Source organism: Schistocerca nitens, chromosome 5 (assembly GCF_023898315.1).
Source record: "Schistocerca nitens isolate TAMUIC-IGC-003100 chromosome 5, iqSchNite1.1, whole genome shotgun sequence".
Taxonomy (NCBI): Eukaryota; Metazoa; Arthropoda; class Insecta; order Orthoptera; family Acrididae; genus Schistocerca; species Schistocerca nitens.
The window spans coordinates 509,611,948-509,635,418 of NC_064618.1; the positions used below are offsets into that span (position 1 = coordinate 509,611,948).

The following is a 23,471-nucleotide window of genomic DNA, read 5'->3' on the forward strand; positions in this document are numbered from 1 at the left end:
TGTGCTCCGAAACACTTGTGCCAGCACCAGAACTGTCCTCTGTCGTCAGATATGCCACGGGTCGCCGTCTATAACACTTTACAGAGGCGTGGAAGTTCAGTACATTGTAGTCTTTGTAAGTCTGCAGGCTTCCGTTGCCGTCGTCATTAAAGGTAAAATTTTCTAGGTCGCGTCATGTTGCTCTTCAGTTTCTTCTTACACATATGACGTTTCGACCCCTCTGCTGGGATCGACCTCAGGATGTTTTGGTGTTTCTGGTTAACTGAACACTCGCGTACTTGTGGTTTCACCATCCGTCAACCACTTTCCATAGACTTGTGGCAATACCGGCCATGACCTTCTTCTTCTGTGCGGACGCACACATATTCCTCGAACTCTTACGGGACTTGGTAAGAATGTCTTCCACGAGTAATGAGTGTGTTGGAGTGGGACACTACGAATGTAGTATGTGGACATACGAGGTGAGAATGATGTGGCTCTCGCGGGAGGCGTGCGCGAAATAGTCCCTTCAGTCACACTCTCCTCTGTGCCCTCGGTGGCTCAGACGGATAGAGCGTCTGCCATGTAAGCAGGAGATCCCGGGTTCGAGTCCCGGTCAGGGCACACATTTTCACCTGTCCCCGTCGATATATATCAACCCCCGTCAGCAGCTAAAGATCTTAAATTAATTCTAACTTAATTCTAATACTTTCCATAGAGGTTCGCGACAGTATCATGCGAACAGCTGATTTGTTTGACCGTTTCCGAGCTGGTCGATTCCAGAAATCTCACCATAACCATCTGTGGTTTGCGAAAGTCACCTCTGACAGTGGATTTCCGCACTTGCGGCCAGTATCGTCACTAGAATGATTCAGTTTCGTCACTGCTTCGCTCATTCACTTTTCTTACCACAGCACGCTTTGCATTGTGGTCATAATGTTCTGGCTTATCAGTGTTATCAGCCCAGTGCTCGGTCAACTGTTCTCCTAAACTTGAGCCTCGTACTGTCAGAGGCGACCACCGTGTACGTGATCAACGTGCACAGACTCTGCCCGCTCTGCACTGCACCACAGTCAGTTCACCGTTTATGAAACCTTAGTCGCGCGCCGTATACTGTCTAACTACAACGACACTGCCATACTTTGGATTTTTACGAGTGGATTGTTATTCCAAGGCTGACGAAGCGCTTGGCTGCAGTTCCTGGTTGTGTGCTGCTCGCAAATCTGTAAGCGCCTTTCGTGTTGGGATGGTGCTGCTCAGATAGAATATTCAACCGTGTTGCCAATACCTGCATACGGCGCAAATCGAACTGAAAGTTATATGGGATGCTTCTACGATACTGCCTTGGCGTAATCCGACACAGTTTGTATCAGTCACTCATTTTTCTACGGTGCTCTGTGCACTACAACAGATCTTATCTGAATGTGCTAACCACACAAGTAATGTAGAGACCTTCGAGTAAGGTGCCACAAGTTCAGAAACAGAATGGAGAGGGGTTAGAGTACAACACTGCATCAACACAAACGACTTGGGAGTCAGCCTAGATCCTACACTGTCATTTAAGAAGCACCGCACTGATCTAAAATGGAAAACATGTGCAAGAAACGGTATTATAAGTAACGTGAGTGGTTCAGCATGGGTAGCGCAACGTGAAGCCCTTCGATCATCAGCAATGAGATCTGGTTTGCAGCCGTAAAGTAAGCAGCGTCAATACCGGAGACTTTTCGTCACTCAAAAGAAGCAGATGTCACCTTAAATGACTATTAGAATTGTCACCGGATGTCTGGGGCCTACATGTGTCCATGAAATTTACCTACTTGCGGCCGTAGCAATACCAGATATCAGACAGCCGGTGAAATATACAGGGTGAACTTAAAAAAACCGACAAACTGCTGGGACAAGTTCCTGACTGGAAATGAGGGAAAAAGGTCCTATGAACATGTGTCCGGAAATGCATCGCTGCCAGCGTGGATGGCGTTGACATATGACAGTGCCTCTGACTCCCGTGCAGTGTGTTCCTTGTGTGTTGCAGGCTGTGTGATCGACGCAGCAGAACGGTCTGGTATTCACGTTGGTAACAAGCCGAGATGTTGTTGGTGTACTGCCAAGCAGATGGAAACGGTCTACAAGCAGCCCGGCATTCAAAAACAAGTACCCTCACAGACACGAACCACATTACACAACATTTGAAGCTCTTTAAGGGCGTTTGTCTGATCATGGGTTCTTTCAGACAGAAGAACGTGCAGAGAGGCGGCGGACTGAGCGTGCACCAGATTTGGGGGACCGGGTTCTACAGGATATTGAGAGCAACCCTAGTACAAGCTCCAGGCAAGTAGCTCGCCAACATAGTGTAATGTGCAAAAGGGTGCGGCGGTCCATGATGCGATGAGGGAACGCGTGCATTGCATCCCATGGAGGCCACTTTGTTGTGAGGTGGATGCGATGCAGCTCGCTACTGCATTCCGGAAAAACATGTTGTCGATGAACGCACTGCTTCCATGTTCATAACACCTTTTTTCCTCCGTTTCTAGTCCCTGCGGTTTGTCGGTTTTATTAATGTCCATCCTATAGAGGAAGAAGATGGCAAACCGACCCTCGGCACGTAATGTATAACCAACAAACACCTTTACCTCGTCGTAAGTCAAGGAAGAGCTTTGTCCAACGGACAGTAATTCTGAAAGGCCGACCTGAGACCTGCCGCCTATCTTTCTGTTTGGCGTCGCTCCAAAATACAAGCGTGCACCCCAAAGAAGATATCAGACAAGAGCATCAACTACAGTACAGTACGCGAAGAGCACTGAATAAATTAAGAACAGGGGTCCCAGAACGCAAAGCACCATTAAACACGGTTAAGTGGGATTACTCTGGAGATGACCAGTGTGAATGGGGAGAGACACAGACCATCTACGGATGGAGTTTATTTGCACAGCGGAAGATGAACTTTTGGACAATGACAGGTCCATTAAAGCTGCAGGGTTTTGGAAAAAGAGAGTTTAGAGCTTATCGGCCGGACACGGAAAGTAAAATAAAGCGAGTAGTTCAGAAATGCACTTGAGTTTGTGTTGACAGACCTTCAGTGACATTTACCAACTGCACTGTAGATGTGAAAATGATAACAGTTCTCTTGGACGTTCAGGCCATTGTTATAGTCAGATCGTATTACTGATTGCATGTTGTCGTAGAAGTAGACTCGGAAATATTTAACTATCTAGTAACAAAACACTGTTTATAAGTATTGGATGCGTTTATCAGTTAACACGTTTTTAGACCGGAGTCACAGATTAATCTGTTAACAATACAACAGTTCCCCATTAAAACTGTTGTGTGTGAGAAAGATTCTCGATAGATACAACACACTCACATAAAAAAATTCACACTATTTCTCATAACGTTCAATTTGCATAGCACAAAAGAAATAATTCTGAGCAGAAACGTAGCGACATTTCGCACATCGCTTTTTACTTCCCTCCACGCTGTGTGGATACCGTTAATGATAGCCTTACTGAAGATCACTGTTAGCAGCGCATTTCTGGTGGCTGCGATATCGCTGATGTGCTGGAAGCTTCTGGAAGTTACCGTTTTACACCTGCGGTCGGGAAATCCCAACTAAACTTTCTGATAAAAAGTATCAGAACACATCTCTCTAATGCAGGATTGACTACTTCAATACCTCATGAGAGGCTGGCCTGCCAGTACAAAAGGAGGCAGGCAGCACTGTGTTGATGAGGTTTGGTTTGAGGGGCGCTCAACTGAGCTGTCATCTGAGCCTGTACAAAGTCTCAATTTTTACACAGTCCAGGATGAATACAACACAAACACCCAGTCCCCGGGCACAGAAAATCCCCAAACCGGCCGGGATTCAAACCCGGGACCCCGTGATCCAGAGGCAGCAAAGTTAGCCACTACACCACAAGCTGCTGACGGAGCACTGTGTCGTCAGCAGTGAAGCAGTCACAGCGGAGTGGGTGGGTCAGGAGAGCTCAGTGACTTCGAACGTAAACTAGTGGTTGGATGTCACCTGAGTAACAAATCCATCAGGGACATTTCAACCCTTCTAAAGTTGCCCATATCAACTGTTGGCCATTTCGTTGTGAGGTGGAAACGAGAAGGAACAACCGCAGCTAAACCAAGACCAGACAGACCTCATGTTCCGACGAACAGGGACCGCTGGACAGTACGGAGGGTGGTTGTAAAAATCGCATAAAATCAGCGTAAGAGATAACTTGTGAGTTACAAAGTGCTAACAGCAGTCCAGCTGGTAAAACTACGATATTGAAAAAAAAAAGTGTTATAACGCGGTACAATGGTCAAGCAGCTCACTGTAAGTCGCACATTTCCGAAATCAGTGTTATCGACGCTGGAGGTGATGTAAAAGGTGGCGCCACTGGCAGTGGACGGCTGGAAACGAGTAATGAACCACGCTATACCGTGTGGAAATCCCATCGAAGTGTTTAGGTTTGGTGTGCCTGAGCAACAATATTTGCCATCATGAGTAGTGCGAACAGTGAAGGACAGCGGAGGTTATGTAACGGTATGGAGGTGCTTTTCGTGGCTAGATTGTGGTCCCCTTATGGTGCTTAAGGAAACTCTAAACACGGAGGGATATGAACACACATTACAGCGTTGTGTACTGCGTACTATAGAGTAACAGTTCCGAGGCGATGATTGTATCAGCATGAAAATGCACACTGCCATAAAACAACATCTGTGGGGCCATGGTTTGTGTACAAAATGGTTCAAATGGCTCTGAGCACTATGGGACTTAACATCTGAGGTCATCAGTTCCCTAGAACTTAGAGCTACTTAAACCTAACTAATCTAAGGACATCACAGACATCCATGCCCGAGGCAGGATTCTAACCTGCGACCGTAGGGGTTGCGCGGTTCCAGACTGAAGCGCCTAGAACCGCTCGGCCACAGCGGCGTTTGTGTACAAAAACATTCCTGAAACTGACTGGCCTGCCCAGAGTCTCAGATTGCACCCAATGGAACACCTTTAGGAGGAGTCATAATATCGATTTCGCTCTAGACCGAAGCGTCCAAGATCGCTAACGTATCTGGTTTCGGATCTTCAGGAAGACTGGGCTGCCATTTCTCCAGAGACGTTCATATTCCTCGGCGAAAATGTCCTCAGCAGATTTCTACTGTTGATAAAGGCGAAGAGTGGACACACCGCATACTGGTGTCCATTAATAGCTGTCCGGACATTTTCGGTCAGACGGCGAGCGCTTTCGGGACGTCGACCCAGAAGTACGGACGAGACATTAATTTTGAAGAATAAAAATCTGAATGTGATAGTAATAATTATCTGAGTCGTGGTAGAAATTGAAATTAGTGAAGCTAATCTTGAAGAACAGTGAATTATGAGCAGTTTAAAGACAGCGGAGTTAGACATGTGTGGTTGCCATTAGTAGCACATGGCAATGTAACTGCCTCATAGCCGATTGTCTGTAAAAGTTAGTTAGCGGAGGAATGTTATACAATTTCCCGTGAAGGAACTGAAAAACTGTAATATTCTTGACGGGAAATAAATGAAACAAACTGATTTATGTGGCTAAGAAGGATGTGTCATGTTGACCTGAGAGAGGCTAATCAGTGAACATAAAGCTGCTCTGTGGGAATTGAAACTGTGCTTAAACTGAATGACTTGTGGCTTTAGAATAACGTTATTTATAGTTCTTTGTAAGTGTAGGATGCAGTGAACAGTTTAGTTTAGGCACATCGTTCAATTCTACAGCCACCTACGTATCCCATATAAGGAACCCATTTCACATGCCCGACAGGTGAAAACTTGAACATTATTATTAAAAAAATAGATAAAAAATAAGAGGGTACGGGCTTCACAAGGCCCAGATTACGAATGACTTATTGGCGCCTGTTTGTATTGGCAACAGGCCAAATCCGCGACAATGCCTAAATGCGAATAGCTAGCGCTACGTTACGAAAACGTTCAGGTACTGAGTAAGAGCCGGCCGCGGTGGTCTCGCGGTTCTAGGCGCGCAGTCCGGAACCGTGCGACTGCTACGGTCGCAGGTTCGAATCCTGCCTCGGGCATGGATGTGTGTGATGTCCTTAGGTTAGTTACGTTTAAGTAGTTCTAAGTTCTAGGGGACTTATGACCACAGCAGTTGAGTCCCATAGTGCTCAGAGACATTTGAACCATTTGAACTGAGTAAGATAGAATTATAGTGCAATAAATAAGAGTTCTGAACTTTTCCTCGCCCCTGAAGACTTTGTCCGAACTGGAATTGTGACTGATCGAAGTGCAGTCGCAAGTAACAAGCTCTTTAGCGAAGTTTCCCTTGGGATATCAAAATTACTGCGCTCCTCATATGTCTTTCTGTGTTAGTTCGAAGCGGCTGATAGGACTCTGCATTGTTTGAACACGCAATTATCATCAGCGTATGCCACATAATTTCTCCTCCATAAACAAATTCTCACCATATACCTACCTGGAAATAAATTTTGAGCACACATCAAGAATGCAGGATGGGAGAGCGCGTGCTTAGCGAACAGCCTCATGTACATTAAATTATGGAAAACTTTTTCTTTTGTGGCGTCATAATGATTACACGGACGCCCGTCCGGATAGCTATGCGCGTTAAAATGCGGCTTCCGGGACGGGGATATTCGTCGACCCGGATCGAAACCCCCGGCAGATTAACGATAAGAGTCGATATGCCGACCAGCCTTGATGTGATTTTATGTGGTTTGACGTCTCACCAGGTGAATGGCGGGCAGGTACCCAAGTCCCACCCCTAGTTCAAATGTTCAAATATGTGTGAAATCTTATGGGACTTAACTGCTGAGGTCATCAGTCCCTAAGCTTACACACTACTAACCTAAATTATCCTAAGGACAAACACACACACCAATGCCCGAGGGAGGACTCGAATCTCCGCCAGGACCAGCCGCACAGTCCATGACTGCAGCACCACCCCTAGTTACACGATTCGCTAACATTTAGTTACAGTGCTACTAGACGCTGCTTATAGTGTAGTTCTGCTGGCACTGCGTGGAACTGAACCTAATAACGGAGAGAGGGTAAAATGAAGTGTGTTTATAATTTACGTTAGCGTTGACAGCGACGAATTCGATTTTGGGTAACCGATGTTTAAAATTTTTGTTCAATGAAGATGGTATGAAGGCCAATGCGGATAGCTTATGCGTGACCCGCTGGGTTCCCTACCAATCTAGCGAGCAGACAGGAGTAGCTGCAAGCTAACAAGCGAGGGTACGTCGCAGTATGCTGAACTATTGCACTTTAAGATAAAACGTAAAATATAGTACTGCAAAGACAATTGCACTATTTCTGATTCAGTGTCAGGCGAAGGGCTTGTGAAACTAGTTCTAAAACTCGCGGCCTTTCGACGTTTCGTCTGTCATTACAGAGCGACGTGGAGCGTGTATAAGTGAAATTACAGCGACGGACGGCGAATCGAATTTCACTCATCGCCATATTACATGCAGTACATTTTTACGACCGCATTAAGGTTGGCAGTCATTTCCAGAGGAACCTGAGTGCAAAAAATGTGAAATCGATAAGCAGTAATTCCGTGATCAGTGACCGCAAGTACAGCTCGAACCGGAAGTCTTTTTTTTCGTGTTCTAGAATAAATTCGTGCGTAGCACTGCCCCAACATCCACAAAATTTAACACCTTATGTGGGACTTGGGAAATCCTATGGACTCACCCGCACAACAGCTAAAATTTACCTTTCTAAACTTAGGCAACATCTAGTTTCACCGTGGTTTAGAATCCACGTTAAACTGTAGGCCTATAACAGTTCATTGATTAAAGGGAGACAACGGTATACCTATTCCAAACGGACCGTGCCTCGTAGAACACTGTGTATGAGGCAGCTTTACTTTTTTATTTCATTTTTTTTACACCTCATTAATTATGAAGGTTAAGAATTTATACTGTCGATGATTCTCACACAGAACAGTAGCTAGTTATGTGTTAAATAACTATACTTTTTTATTTCATTTCTACTTAGCTCGTTCTCTATGCCGACTTTTATAAACTTTAAAGTATGCGGGTAACACTGTATAGCTCTAGTAACACTAATAAACGTTAGTCTCCAACTTAAGCTTCATAGTTATGTAAAAAGTACAGACGTTGCCTGTAACTTACCAGAAATAATATAAGGGCTAACTTTTATAGACAGTTTGAAGAACCGTTATCGTATGAAGACATTTCTGGTAGAAAAATAAATTACCAGCCCACTGAATGCAGAATATACTGAGCTGGGAAAGTATGGGTTAAGGAAACTAGATTACTTGCAAAGGAGAAATATTGAAGCATATTTTTAATCAATATATATTGAATGAAAGTAAGCCTTGTTTGAAGACGAGATCTTCGGTTTTCAATAAATATATGTAGTGAGTAAACACAAGCCTTCTTGCAAGGCACAAAATTTAGATTTTTTAATACTAGTGCAACGAAGATTATGTTAAGTTGCAACAAATGGAACAGCAACTTACTTCATTCGCAGCTGTGGAAGAAATGTATGTTGATATAAACTATCTGATCAAAATTATTCGGACACCTATTAGTGGACATTCACATGACGTGTGTCCACCCTTCACCAAACCCAAACCTCGTCACTCCAACGCACTCGTTTCCAGTCATCCACTGTCCAATGGTGTAGCGGTTTATACCACCTCACGCGTCGCTCAGCACTGGCTACAAATGCGTTTAGCTTATGACGATCCACTAGACTATTGTATCACAGTCTTTTTAACGCTCTGGCACAGTCACTGTGCTAGCTGTACTGCTGGTAGGACTTTGAAACTCACGAGTGATTCCTTCTGGTGATTTCAAGAACCTTTCGTTATGCTGGACGGACCCTGTCGATTAAAGCATGAAATCTGTCTGGGCTTGGTTTAGGTGTCATTGTACGTTTGCATCTCCATTTCACAGCCACAGCACCAATATCCAAATTGTGCAGCTATAGAAGGACTGAAATGTCTGTGCTGGATTTGTTACTCAGGTGACATCCAGTCACTACTCCACGTTCGAAGCTCCTGAGCTCTCCTGTCCAGCCATCCTGCTGCTTCTGGTTCTCTGCAGGCAGTACAATACTCGCACTCATACTGAAGAACCAAAGAAACTGGTATAGACACGCGTATTCAAATACAGAGACCTGTTAACAGGCAGAGTACGGCGCTACGGTCTGCAACGCCTACATAAGACAACAAGTGTCTGATGCAGTTGTTAGCCCGCATCTCGTGGTCGTGCGGTAGCGTTCTCGCTTCCCACGCCCGGGTTCCCGGGTTCGATTCCCGGCGGGGTCAGGGATTTTCTCTGCCTCGTGATGGCTGGGTGTTGTGTGCTGTCCTTAGGTTAGTTAGGTTTAAGTAGTTCTAAGTTCTAGGGGACTTATGACCACAGCAGTTGAGTCCCGTAGTGCTCAGAGCCATTTTTGCAGTTGTTAGGTCGGTTACTGCTGCTACAATGGCGGGTTATTAAGTAGTAAGTGAGTTTGAACGTGGTGTTATAGTCGGCTCACATGCGATGTGACACAACATCTCCGAAGTAGGAATGAAATGGTGATTTTCCCGTACGAGTGTGCCGTGACTATCAGAAATGCGGTAAAACATCAAATCTCCGACATCGCTGCGGCCGGAAAAAGACCCTGCAAGAAAGGGACCAACGACGACTCAAGAGAATCATTCAATGCGACGCAAGTGCGACCCTTCCGCAAATTGCTACACGTTTCAATGATGGGCCGCTAACAAGTGTAAGAGTGCAAACCATTTAACGAAATGTCATCGTTGAGGCTTTCAGAGCCGAAGGCCCACCCGTGTATCTTTGATGACTGTACGACGCAAAGCTTTACGCCACGAATAGGAGAGTCAACACCGATATTTGACTGTTGATGACTGGAAACATGTTGTCTGGTCGGACGAGCCGCCAGCCGTTGTGGCCGAGCGGTTCCTGGCGCTTCAGTACGGAACCGCGCTTCTGCTACGGTCGCAGGTTCGAATCCTGCCTCGGGCATGGATGTGTGTGATGTCCTTAGGTTACTTAAGGTTAGGTAGTTGTAAGTCTAGGGGACTGATGACCTTAGATATTAAGTCCCATAGTGCTCAGAGCCATTTGAACCATTCGGACGAGTCTTGTTTCAAATTGTATCGAGCTGATGGACGTGCACGGGTATGGAGAAAACATGAATCCAGGCAACCTGCATGTCAGCAGAGGATTGTTAGAGCTGATGGAGGCTCTGTATTCGTGTGGGGCGTGTGCAGTTGGAGTATATGGGACGCCTGATACGTCTAGATACGACTCTGACAGGTGACATGTACGTAAGCATCCTGTCTGATCATCTGCATCCATTCATGTCCATTGTGCATTACGACGCGCTTGGGAAATTCCAGCAGGACAATGAGACACCCCATACGTCCAGAATTGCTAAAGAATGGCTTCAGGAAGACTCTTCCGAGTTTAAACACTTCCGCTGGCCACCAGACTCCCCAGACACGAACATCACTGAGCACCTCTGGGATGCCTTGCAACGCGCTGTTCAGAAGAGATCTCCACCCCATCGTGCTCTTACGTATTTATGGACGGCACTGCAGGATTTATGGTGTCAATTCTCTCCAGCATAAACTTCAGACATCAGTCGAGTCCTTGCTACATCGTGTTGCAGGACTGCTGCGTGCTCGCGTGGGCCCTACACGACATTCGACAGACGTACCAGTTTCTTTGGCTCTTAGTGTACTTATATACTGACGGGCTCGCCTCTCGTGAGATCTAGTGGTCAACTCCGCATTACAAAGTGGTGTCCGGATATTTTGATCAGATAGATAAGGGAAATCGGGATACTTTGAAGAGATATGTGGGTGTGTATGAAGATGTTTGAACTACTAGTCATTTGAGTTGGAACGCGTAAGAGCCAATCTGTTTTTATGTGTTTTGAAAATTAAATGGTAAATGTCAGCAAGAACCCGCTTCGGCCTCTAGATGTCAAGTCACATACACTTTGGATGAAATAGGTGAAATAAATACAGCCTTCAGCAGCGCAACCCACACCTCTTTACGTAATTCCCTTCTCCGTCGCTGGGCGGCAGCGTAACACGACACACGGCGGTTTGCGAGGCGTGTACAGGATTAGGGGGCTGTTTGCAGACTCAGATCCGCATCGGCGTAAGAAAGAGGCCGTTAATCAGAGCAGCAGGCAGGAGGCGCATCTCAGGCGAAGCAAACCGGGGTTAGGAGGGATTACACGGCGTGGCGCCGCCGTAATCTAGTGCCGGCGGCAACGCGGACACGGCGACCCGCCCAAGCGGACCACCACCACACGGCGCGCCCACAGCACACCTATCTCGCGGCGCTGCCGTCTACAAGTGTCTGGTACTGCACGCTTGTACTCTGATACTCTGCGCGTAAATGCTAATGCGACTCTGTAAATGTTGTACTAGTCACAGTTGGTACACCTGCAACACGACCGAATTTAGGTGGAGGCCAGTGACGCCGTGCTTAGTGCGCCTATCACAGGCGCCAAATGCTTTTTGAAACTAGAAGTAAAGGATGGTGGAGTGGGATCCCATGAAGGGACGAGAAAGTTACGTCTATATTAATCAATTTTAAATTCGTGTTCAAATTCACAGACATTTTTCTTGTCGTGCTTGATTTCCTTGTTTGTCCTCACTTCTTCAGTGTTACTCCATCGGCCGGCCGGAGTGGCCCAGTGGTTCTAGGCGCTACAGTCTGGAACCGCGCGACCGCTACGGTCGCAGGTTCGAATCCTGCCTCGGGCATGGATGTGTGTGATGTCCTTAGGTTAGTTAGGTTTAAGAAGTTCTAAGTTCTAGGGGACTGATGACCTCAGATGTTAAGTCCCATAGTGCTCAGAGCCATTGGAACCATTTTTTTGTTACTCCATCGTGGTTGTATTATTTGTCAAGTGCAATGAGTGACAAGCGAAAATTGGCTTGGAAGTTAAGAAGTAATTAAGTGAAATAAGCAGATCAAAATCAATATATATGACTTTAAAATTGCTGCTATTTTGACTAATAGAATTGGGGGAAATATAGTATCTTAGTCGCTTAAAACATGAGAGTTATTTTCACGTGTGGTGACTAAATAGCTAAGCACTCCTAATACTGATGGAAAAATGTGTGGCTAATGGCACTGTTAGAGAGCCAGTTTCAGTAATGACAGCTTGTAGCTTGAGAACAGCTCAGTAACGAAAACTGTTGCGAAAAATGAGGGAACGATTAAAGCTAAGTAGCATTAAAAAGTATAGATAATATTGTTTTGAGAAATTTACTATACTGTCGGCTAAACAAAGCTTAATGTAAAAGACAATATCTGACAAAATGACCGGTAACTGAAAGAGAACGCTGTTCAGTGAAATTGTTCGATTCTATTCTGATTAGAGATCGCTGTTGATGCGTGCCCCCCCCCCCCTCTCTCTCTCTCTCTCTCTCTCTCTCTGTGTGTGTGTGTGTGTATGTGTGTGTGTGTGTGTGCGTGCGCGTTGAGGGATAACAGACGGGGTCACTCATCTAAGCTATTGTTGGAAGCATTTAACATATCGTAATTCTGTTTTCACCCATGTGAACGGTAAGACTATCAAACCATAGTCTCTCCTCAAAAAAACACTGAGTAAGAATTCCAAGCCATAGGCTCCCCTCATGACAACGATAAGCTGAAAGACATCGATATCAACTTCATTTTTTTCCCAACTGGAGCTCCTGTAATTTTTTAAAATGTTATCCGTCTTATAGAACTTAACTGATGTAGAAGTTGTTAAATCTGTTGTTATTGTTGCTCAACGCACAACACATTGTAAAACAATGTTGATATATAGCTAAGTGATTCGAGACTCAGGCTCTAATCATTCCGCTGTTCGTGTTTTAAGTCATCAGTCAGAAATACTTGCATTTTTAAAACTAGCTCTCATAAAATAAAGTTATTTGGATGAAAGGAGTCCTCTTAACTTAAGGTTTCCAGTTTCTGTTCCACTATAAGGTGCCATCGCACGTTGCAGAAATCAGCTGGTGTGACAAATGAGCACGACTGGAAACCGCTAAAAAAAGGAGCAGTGCACTGGTCAACGAGTGACAGTGTGCGGGGAGCGAACAGTAGAACGGAAGCTGGAGATTTTGGAAAAGGTGAAGACTTTTTATTGAGATAAATTCATATCATGAGAGTTGATTCGAAAAATTGAAGTACTACTGATTGGATATTTACACACAGACAGTGAGACGACGAAAGCGTGGCTCCCGAAACGCGTAGCTGAGTGTTCTATGCTAAACAAATATAACAATAGTATTGTCAGTATAATTAATCCGAAAGAGACAAGAGACGGATCCATAGCATTTAATTCTCCAAAATTTATTTAGAAGTTTCGGAGGGACTACAGTATTTATAGCTTAGGACTACGTTGTTTTGATAATCAAACTTGATTATTGTCTTATCACACCGTTCATCGTACATTGTTTAACATGGGGCTCCGCAGCAGATCACCCAAACTTGTTCACATGTTGACTCAACTACGGCGAAAATTGCGATTGCAGTGGGCACAGGCCATCGGGATTCGACTGACGATCAATGGCAACTTGTCGATTCTTCGGGTGAATCACATTTTTGCTAGACTAGATCGATGATGGTCTCCGCAAACACCCTCATCGGGGCGAACTTTGATTCGAAACTTGCAACGCGCCAGGGACGCAGGCTGGTGGGAGCAATATTATGCCATGAGAGACATACTCTTGCGCTTGCATGGTACCTTTGGTAGTAATCGAAGACACGCTGATAGCTGCGAACCATCTGCACCTCTTCATGCTTGATGGCTTCTCCGATGGTGATGTCATCTTTCAGCAGTACTATTGTCCGTGTCTTGTAGCCAGTACCGAGCTACAGTGGTTTGAGGAGCTTTATAGTGAACTGACGTCGATGTTTCGGCGACCAGAGTCGCCTGATGTAAATCCTACGGAACCCATCAGGGTCACTATCGCACGTACGCAAATCAGCGGCCCGCTATTTAAGCGAATTACATAACCTGTGCAAATAAATCTAATGCCACATACGTCCACAAAACTACCAACAAACTGTAGGACTACTGATACTCAGAATCAGTGGTGTATTTCGTTCCAAAGACTGACAAACAAGCTACTAAGCACGTGGTCATAATGTCTTGGCTCATCAGCGCACATGCAACATTCAGACACGCTGGTACACAACCGCGGGGCAGCATTCTCTTTGTGGCCTACTTACACGTTTGCTTAAGAAGGAAGTGACGCTAAATTACAGTTCATGTGTATGTTCTGAAATTATCGCTAAAGTCAGTTGCGTTACGGGATGATGGCTTTCAAATTTTATAGAACTCTAAAGGGAGCCTTCATCCTACAACAGATATCTGTTGGTTGATGACCATAATGGTGAAGCACTTAACTTGTACGCAGACAGCATTGGAAATTAAAAAAAAAAATACATCAAACACAAATTAAAATGCATCTTTAGTGAACTAGAGCATCGCCACGAAAACTAACTAGAGACAAACTGTGGTAGGAGGAGTGAACTTAAAACATAAATTTCGTTCCAAGTCGCCGTTACAGAAGACGAAAATTTTGACCATTTCCAGAACAAAGCAGAAATATTAGAAAACACCTGCTTAAAACATAAAATCCGTCACTAATTTCTCGTTTTGGGAGTTCTTTCAACGCGAAATACGGCTAACATGATATCTGAAATATACAGCTCACAAATACATCAACACTGAATGGTCTCTGATTTCGAAGCCTTCACGTTCCATGTTCATTGTCTGTAACGGCTTAACTATTTGGACAAAAACTAATTAAAACGCAACTTTGAACTGAAATTAATATAGCAAATTTGCCGTCGACCTACACCAGTACACTCGGTATTATAAAGCGTAGGTGTACCCACCTGAAACTGATGTCGAAGTGGACAACGACTTCCAACGGCGCCCAGTCGGGAGACAGCACACACTTCTCCGTCATCACAGCCTCCGTCCCCGCTTACAAATGCGAATAGCTTGGTTGACGTTTCCTGGGAAACGCTAGTCCATTATTTGAAAACATTTGCAAAACAGTGACAATGCGTTTCCCATTTTTCGAACGTGTCCCACATTCAAAAATATTTAGCCCACTAAAAATCAGAATTCCGAGGACGGTAACCTATAACTGGTACGCTGATCTCTTGAAATTGCTGCTCTGAAAACTACCGGAATGGACACCATGCGTATTGCTCATTCCCGAATTGAAATGCGATAATAGGCAGCAAACACGCGGCCACAGCAAACATATTATCCTTTCCGGACTACAGCCGTGATCAGAAATCAAGCTGTCTCAACAAGACACGAGATCATAGTGTATAGCTTTCAAGTGTGTGTGTGTGTGTGTGTGTGTGTGTGTGTGTGTGTGTGTTTTGCTGGAGGCAATATAACGACGTTACTCAGATACGCTGGTAAGCCTTAAGATTTCTTCGGAACACTGAGTGGTGCGGTTTTCTGTTGAATTTCACTTTATGTCTTGTCTTCATGTTGTTACTAAGTGGATCGCAGTTACGCAGTATAATTCATGAATCTAAGAGTATACCTTCAGTAGTTGTGTGAATTATTTTGTAACAAATGTACTACAACTAAACATCAAAGAAGTTACAGCATACTTGAGATAAAGAAACAGTCTCATACGGTATGACAAAGACAATATTTAGTACTCTAGAGCAGAAGACTTTAGCTTTCAGAATAATGGTGAAGAGAGCTACTGAAATAGTGGGAATGAAATTCTCTAGAACGGCTGGCTGTACCCTTAGAAACGAAGTAAGAAAAAGGACACAATAGATAGAAATTAAGAGATATTTAACAAGACCGAAAAGACATAACAAAAAAAATGTAACTGTTATGACAACCGTTTTACAAAAGGAAGACGAAAGGACTGCGAAGAAGGTTTTGCTCTACAAAGCAACTGATTAGAGAGATGGCGGACGCACCTGAAAGACATAAGAGGATGGTCTTCAACTACCTTATGAACGGAACCGTGAAGATGCTGATGTTAAGCAGGATAAAGTATTTTCACGACTGTATTGGTATTCTGATGGAAAGACAGCATCAAAGAGAGGTGAACAAATCTCAGTCAGTCCATTCGCCAGCCGCTAGTAGTAGCGGTAGCAACTGTAAGTACGCAGAAGGGTCAAATGAAAGTGGCCCACAAAAAGCTCATCAAACACCACTCCTAACATTATGCTACAGCTCTTCAACGTACCGATTAGAATTTTTTGCTGCAGAATTGTGCATGTTCTGTGAGTTCACGTATCCTGAACAAATGAAATACGGAGGAACAATGCACAGCGAAATCCTTTCACATGGAAAACACCGGTAGAAATGAATTCGTGCATCTTTCAAACACGCATAACCAAACAATGTATACATAAAGAGGTAGATCCCTTTCGATAATGTTCTGACTCGGAGATATTTTTAAACTTTGTCGAAGTTAACTTCAAGTTCAGCAGTGTTTTCTGGTGGTTCTAAAATAGTGGGATAATTTTTTAATGATCTTGTTAGAACGTTGTGCAAGTAATGTGGCGGGTTCAAGGTTAGTTCAGCACAAAGAACGCATTATGTGATTAAAAGAATTCCGTCTTTATGACGACTTGAACTCTGCTTGTGACACTTTCATTGAGGTGTCTGAATGTCTGTCGAGGAATAACAGCCCACTCTTCCTCAAGAGCGGAAACCGGAGGAAGTAGTGATGTTGGATGCTGGAGTCTGGAACGAAAAGGTCTTCTAACTCATTTCAAAGGTGCTCCATCGGTTTCAGGTCGGGACTTTGGGCAGACGGTCTATTTCAGTATTGTTATTGTCCACAATCAATTCGCTCACAGATGCTGATTTTTGATAGGATGCTTTGTCATGTTGACATAAACAATCCTCATCTACGAAATATTCTCTACTGTGTGCAGTACACTACGATGTAAAATGTATTTACATCGTCCTGCATTTAGCGTTTTCTTAAGGGCAATAAGGGACCACACCTTAACACGGAAAATGTCCCAATACCATAACACCATCTCTTCCGTAGTTTACTGTTGGCACTGTACATGACGGTACGTAACGTTTTCCAGACATTCGCCGAATCCAAACCCTTCCATGGGATTGCCACAGAGTATAGCGTGATTCATCAGTTTACTTCACTCGTTTCCAGTTATCCACTGTCCCGTGACGACATTAATCCGTAATCTTCCTTCTTTAGTTTTTGATGTGTTTTTGGTGTTATCTGTCTCCTGGCCACCTCTTCCGTTAACAAATGGTAGCCGATGAAGGTGACGTCATACCGTGTGGGCTATGAAGTATCTGACTCGATTCTAGTTGTAGGTATGAATCAAACTGTCACTTTGAACATTGATTAATCGAAGCTGTACATGACAATGCAGGTGAATAGGAACGGAAATATGACAATCAAAACAAAGGGGAAAGCCAAAATTCGACTCGTTGATACCTGTATATTTTGCATTGAAGCTTTACAGAGCAACTGAAAACGAATACTAAGCACTGAAATCGGGAGGAAAGAGTGCACTAGTATTCAGTATCAATTTAACATCCCATCAGGCACCAAAAAAATAAAAGTTCCAAAACTGTAATCAGTGAAGTCCGTATAAGTTAAAATGAGCGAGAGAGAACGACAGTGGGGCAACGATAGTGGAGCAACGACAGTGAGGCACCATGACGTGTTTCCTAAGTTGTAGGCTGTCACATCTCGTCATGTTGTTCTGACGGTGGCTGGCAGTCTTCCACGATGTCCTGCATGATGGACAATGGCGCCACGTGTTGACTGCTCATGGACATCGGCGATAGGGAGGCTGGTTGACCCTGCTAAGTTTTGTCTAAAAGCTCGGCGCCAGCAAGAAAACAGCAGACTGCCAGTGTAGGCTCTATTTTCTATTGCCAGTCTAAACTACTGTTCCCACAAAAAGCTGTCTGTCTTACCAACGCGTTCTGAGGGAACTCTCCAGGTCTGCTAGGTTGGGACCTACAGGGTTGATGAAACGACTCTGGCAACGTTTGGGCAGGCATTATCATGCCGTTCCGACTACGCTGTAGAAGTATAAATGGGGACGCCTTGCACATCCTCCATACATTTCCGATCTTTCCTATGCGAGTTCCATATTTTTGGCGCCCAGAAGAAAAATATTCGTGGCCGTCGATTCGCTTCGTTCGAAGATGTGCACTCCTGGATACAATCATGGATCCGTATGCAACCGTAAACATTTTCGCATGAAGACATAGACCGTCATGTCTCACAGTATGATAGACGTATCAACAGTTATGGCGAATACTTTTGAAATCATACAGTTTACTTACTTTTTTGGACTTTTCATTTGAGTGCCCCTTAAAATGTAGAATGACATATTGATATGGACGTCCAGTTGCCAATAGAGTTCACAATCCTCCTTTAAACAATTGAAGGGAAACAACAGAATGATTCTGTAATCCTAGTTTTCCAGGTACACATGCAGGGCACGGCACAGCCGAGCCATTCACAAACTGAGTCCGATTAGCTACCACAGAAGGTCGTGCAACGCATCGGAGCTACATATCAGTGGCAAAGACGGAGACATGTTGCGACCGTAACTTCTGTATGTATAGTTAGCCGCTGCAAACAAGTGGAACGAACTGGAGGCCACTGCAGGTAAGTGCTATCTTGCTGAGAACTGGTTCTTGAGCGCCTAGCTGGAAAATGCAGCTCTTGCGTTTGAAATACATCCTGCATTACACTGCACTGCCTGTGGATAGGAGATCATGATCAGGAACACAGACAGCAGCTTCCTTACCATTACGCTAATACAAGAGATAAACACCGCTGTAAAGTCGTAAGCTAGTTTAGCAGTCGCTTACCTCTCTTTCGTAACCGTTTGATCGTGAACAAGAATCAAAATATTTGTTAATAAATCAACTACATTCCACAAATAGGGCTACTGACATCACTGCAAACAAATGCGTCAGTACTATATTCGATCCCGACTGATCATCGTATGAGGCCTGCGTTGGTATAGTTACAATGACGTTGTATGACACAGAGACATACGGTTGGTTATGACTGTGTTAGTGCAATCATTGAAACGCCAAAGAAACAGAAAAATTGTCTCATAACGCTAATGTGGTCTTGTAAGAACAGGCAAATTCGAGTTTGGCTCGGTGACTAAGTGATTAAAGGCCAGGCTTTCAGCCCTCAGGCGGTCCTAGTAATTTCCCACTTACTTACCATCTCTTTCATTTCTGGAAGTTATTTGTGGGTGTGACAAATGCCAAAATTGCACCATGGTCGGAGTCCATAGTAGCTGTAGTTCCCCCATAACTGGCCGGGCAAGTCCGTTCAAAAGTCAGAGGAAGGCAATGATAAATTGCTTCCAATAGGAACACGTCTAGTAAAGCACTGAAATATGAAATTATCCATAAATTATCTGGAAATAGGCATTAGGAGTGATTTAAAATGGAGTGATCATATAAAGTTGATCGTCGGTGTAACTTCTTACTGCCAAGGTGTGTTAACCATTGTAGAATTTTGAAACACGTATTATGTTCGAGTACAATGTCTTTTCTGGAGACTAGAAATCTGCTCTGTAGGAATCAGTATGGGTTTCGAAAAAGACGATCGTGTGACACCCAGCTCGCGCTATTCGTCCACAAGACTGAGAGGGCCATAGACACGGGTTCTCAGGTAGATGCCGTGTTTCTTGACTTCCGCAAGGCGTTCGATACAGTTCCCCACAGTCGTTTAATCAACAAAGTAAGAGCGTATGGACTTTCAGACCAACTGTGTGATTGGATTGAAGAGTTCCTAGATAACAGAACGCAGCATGTCATTCTCAATGGGGGGAGTCTTCCGAAGTAAGAGTGCTTTCAGGTGTGCCGCAGGGGAGTGTCGTAGGACCGTTGCTTTTCACAATATACATAAATGACCTTGTGGATAACATCGGGAGTTCACTGAGGCTTTTTGCGGATGATGCTGTGGTATATCTAGAGGTAGTAACAATGGAAAATTGTACAGAAATGCAGGAGAATCTTCAGCGAATTGACGCATGCTGCAGGGAATGGCAATTGAATCTCAATGTAGACAAGTGTAATGTGCTGCGAATACATAAAAGGAAAGGTCCCTTATCATTTAGCTACAATATAGCAGTTCAGCAACTGGAAGCAGTTAATTCCATAAATTATCTGGAAGTAGGCATTAAGAGTGATTTAAAATGGAATGATCATATAAAGTTGATCGTCGGTAAAGCAGATACCAGACTGAGATTCATTGGAAGAATCCTAAGGAAATGCAATCCGAAAACAAAGGAAAATGGTTACAATACACTTGTCCGCCCACTGCTTGAACATTGCTCTCCAATGTGGAATCCGTACCAGATAGGGTTGATAGAGAAGATCCAACAGAGAGCAGCGCGTTAAGTTACAGGATCATTTAGTAATCGCGAAAGCGTTACGGAGATGACAGATAAACTCCAGTGGAAGACTAAGCAGGAGAGACGCTCAGTAGCTCGGTACGGGCTTTTGTTAAAGTTTCGAGAACATACCTTCACCGAGGAGTCAAACAGTATATTGCTCCCTCCTACGTATGTCTCGCGAAGACACCATGAGGATAAAATCAGAGCCGACCAGGGTGACTGAGCGGTTCTAGGAGCTACAGTCTGGAACTGCGCGACCGCTACGGTCACAGGTTCGAATCCTGCCTCTGGTATGGGTGTGTGTGATGTCCTTAGGTTAGTTAGGTTTAAGTAGTTCTAAGTTCTAGGGGACTGATGACCTCAGAAGTTAAGTCCCATAGTGCTCAGAGCCATTTTTTGTTTTTGTTTTTTGTTTTGATAAAATCAGTGAGATTAGGGGCCACACAGGGGCATGCCGACAATCTTTCTTTCCACGAACAATACGAGACTGGAATAGAAGGGAGAACCGATAGAGGTACTCAAGGTACCCTCCGCCACACATCGTCAGGTGGCTTGCGGAGTATGGATGTAGATTTAGATGTAGATAGAAAGCAGAAAAGACTGTAAGTTGCCTGATCTACATCTATATACTTATCTACATTCATACTCCGCAAACCACAGTATAGAGCGTAGCGGAGGGTCCTTGTACCACTCCCAGCCATTTCCTTTCTTGTTCCACTCGGAAAGAGAGCGAGAGGAAAAAAACTGTTCGTATGCCTCCGTATCTTTGTGGTCTTTACGCTAAATGTTCGTTGGCGGCAGTAGAATTGTTCTGCAGTCAGCTTCAAATGCCGGCTCTGTAAATTTCCTCAATAGTGTTACTCGAGAACAACATCGCCTTCCCTCCAGGGATTCCCATTTGAGTTCACAAAGCATCTCCTTAATACTTGCATGTTGATCGGATCTTCCGGTAACAAATTTAGCGGCCGCATTTGAACCGCTTCCATGCATTCTTATAAGCCGACCTGGTGAGGATCACTAACTCTCGAGCAGTAATCGAGAATGGCTCGTACTCATCTTCTATACGCGTTTCTTTTACAGATGAACCGCAGTTTCCTAACATTCTCCTAATAAACCGAAGTCGAGCGTTCGCTTTCCTTACCAAAATCCTTACATGCACGTTCCATTCCATAAGAAAATTGTTCAAATGGCTCTGAGCACTATGGGACATAGCATCTGAGGTCATCAGTCCCCTAGAACTTAGAACTACTTAAACCTAACCAACCTAAGGACATCACACACATCCATGCCCGAGGCTGGATTCGAACCTGCGACCGGAGCGGTCGCGCGGTTCCAGACTGAAGCCCCTAGAACCGCTCGGCCACACTGGCCGGCCCATTCCATAAGACTTTCCAATATTACGCCCAGATATTTAACCCACGTAACTGTCAAGCAGCCCAACTATCGCCTTGTGAGGGCGGGCATTATCTTGGTGAAATGTAGGCCCAGGATGGCTTGTCATGAAGGGCAACAAATCGCATATCACCGACGTATTGCTGTGCTGTAAGAGTGCCCCGGACGACAAGGCAATAGGTCGTGTTGTGAAAAAAAAAAAAAAAAAAAGACAGCACCCCAGACCTCTCCGCTGATCATCGGGGCTTAGTTAGAGGAGAGTCTCATCACTGAAGACAATTCTACTCCAGTCAATGGGATGCCGTTTCTTTTCATAGCAGGACCCCTTTGGTTGCCCACCGCGGCACCCTTGTAGCAAAGCAGTACGTTGATCGTATTCTATCCCCTGTTTTGTTGCCCTTCATGGCAAGCCATCCTGGGCTTAAATTGCAGCGATGTGATGCCCGTGCCCACACGGCGAGAATTTCCATTACTTGTCTTCGTGCTTGACAAATTCTACCTTGTCCAGCAAGATCGCCGGATCTCTTCCCAACTGAGGAAGTTGGCAGTTATTGGCAGAGCCCTCTAAACTATTCGGAATTTTGTCAATCTGACGATCCAGTTCGACAGAATTTGGCACGATATCCCTCAGGAGGACATCCGAGAGCTATATCAATAAATTGCAAGCAGAATAACTGCTTGCATAAGGGCCAGAGGTGGACCAAGGCGTTATCGACTTGCTCAGTTTGTGAAGCTCTTTCCCTTGAACAAATCGTCCAATTTATTTAAAAAACTGTAATTATTTGTTTGTCTGTACGTGTACGTCACATCTACCGATTTACGCCCTATTCATATAATTTCCTCGTGCTGCGCCATTATTTTCCCTATGACACTCCCCTGTGCCACTGCTGGCGATCCCTACTCTCTGCTGAACATCTACATCTACACCTGATAGTATGTGGCGGAGGGTACTTACGGCACCACTATCTGATCCCTCCAACCCAGTTCCACTCGCGAATTGTGTGTCGGAAGAATGATTGTCGGTAAGCCTCTGTATTGGCTCTGATTTCTCAAATTTTCTCCTCTTGGTCAATGCGTGAGATGTATATGAGGGGGAGTAATATGTTGTTTTTGCTCCTCCTGAAAAGTGCTGTCCCGAAATTTCAGAAGTAAATCTCTCCGTTATGCACAACGTCTCTCTTGTAACGTCTGCCAGTGGAGTTTGTTTAGCATCTCCGTAACTCTCTCTCGCCAGCTAAACGATCCCGTGACGAAACGCGCCGTTCTTCATTGGATCTTCTCTATCTTCTCGATCAGTCCTGCCTGATAGGGATCCCAGATAGATGAACAGCACTGAAGAATCAGGCGAACTAGCGCCTTATAAACCACTTCTTTCGTGAATGAGTTACATTTCCTTAAGTTTCTTCCGATGAATCTGAGTCTTGTGTCTGCTTTTCACGCTATTTGCCGGCCGAGATGGCTGAGCGGTTCTAGGCGCTACAGTCTGGAACCGCACGACCGCTGCGGTCGCAGGTTCGAATCCTGCCTCGGGCATGGATGTGTGTGATGTCCTTAGGTTAGCTAGGTTTAAGTAGTTCTAAGTTCTAGGGGACTGATGACCTCAGAAGTTAAGTCCCATAGTGCTCAGAGCAATTTGAAAATTTTTTTTTCACGCTATTTGTTTAATACGCTCATTCCACTTA

General features: G+C 44.6%; 1 protein-coding gene and 1 non-coding gene across 2 annotated transcripts in view; one reads left to right on the forward strand and one right to left on the reverse strand.

Annotated features, from left to right (window-relative positions):
* The window catches only part of LOC126260817 (uncharacterized), a 955,955-nt gene that overhangs the window by 800,761 nt on the left and 131,723 nt on the right, over positions 1 to 23,471 (reverse strand). The gene's annotated exons all lie outside the window — the stretch shown is intronic.
* Trnat-ugu (transfer RNA threonine (anticodon UGU)) lies at positions 529 to 603 on the forward strand. Its single transcript has one exon. It is a non-coding gene; the product is annotated as a tRNA-Thr (tRNA).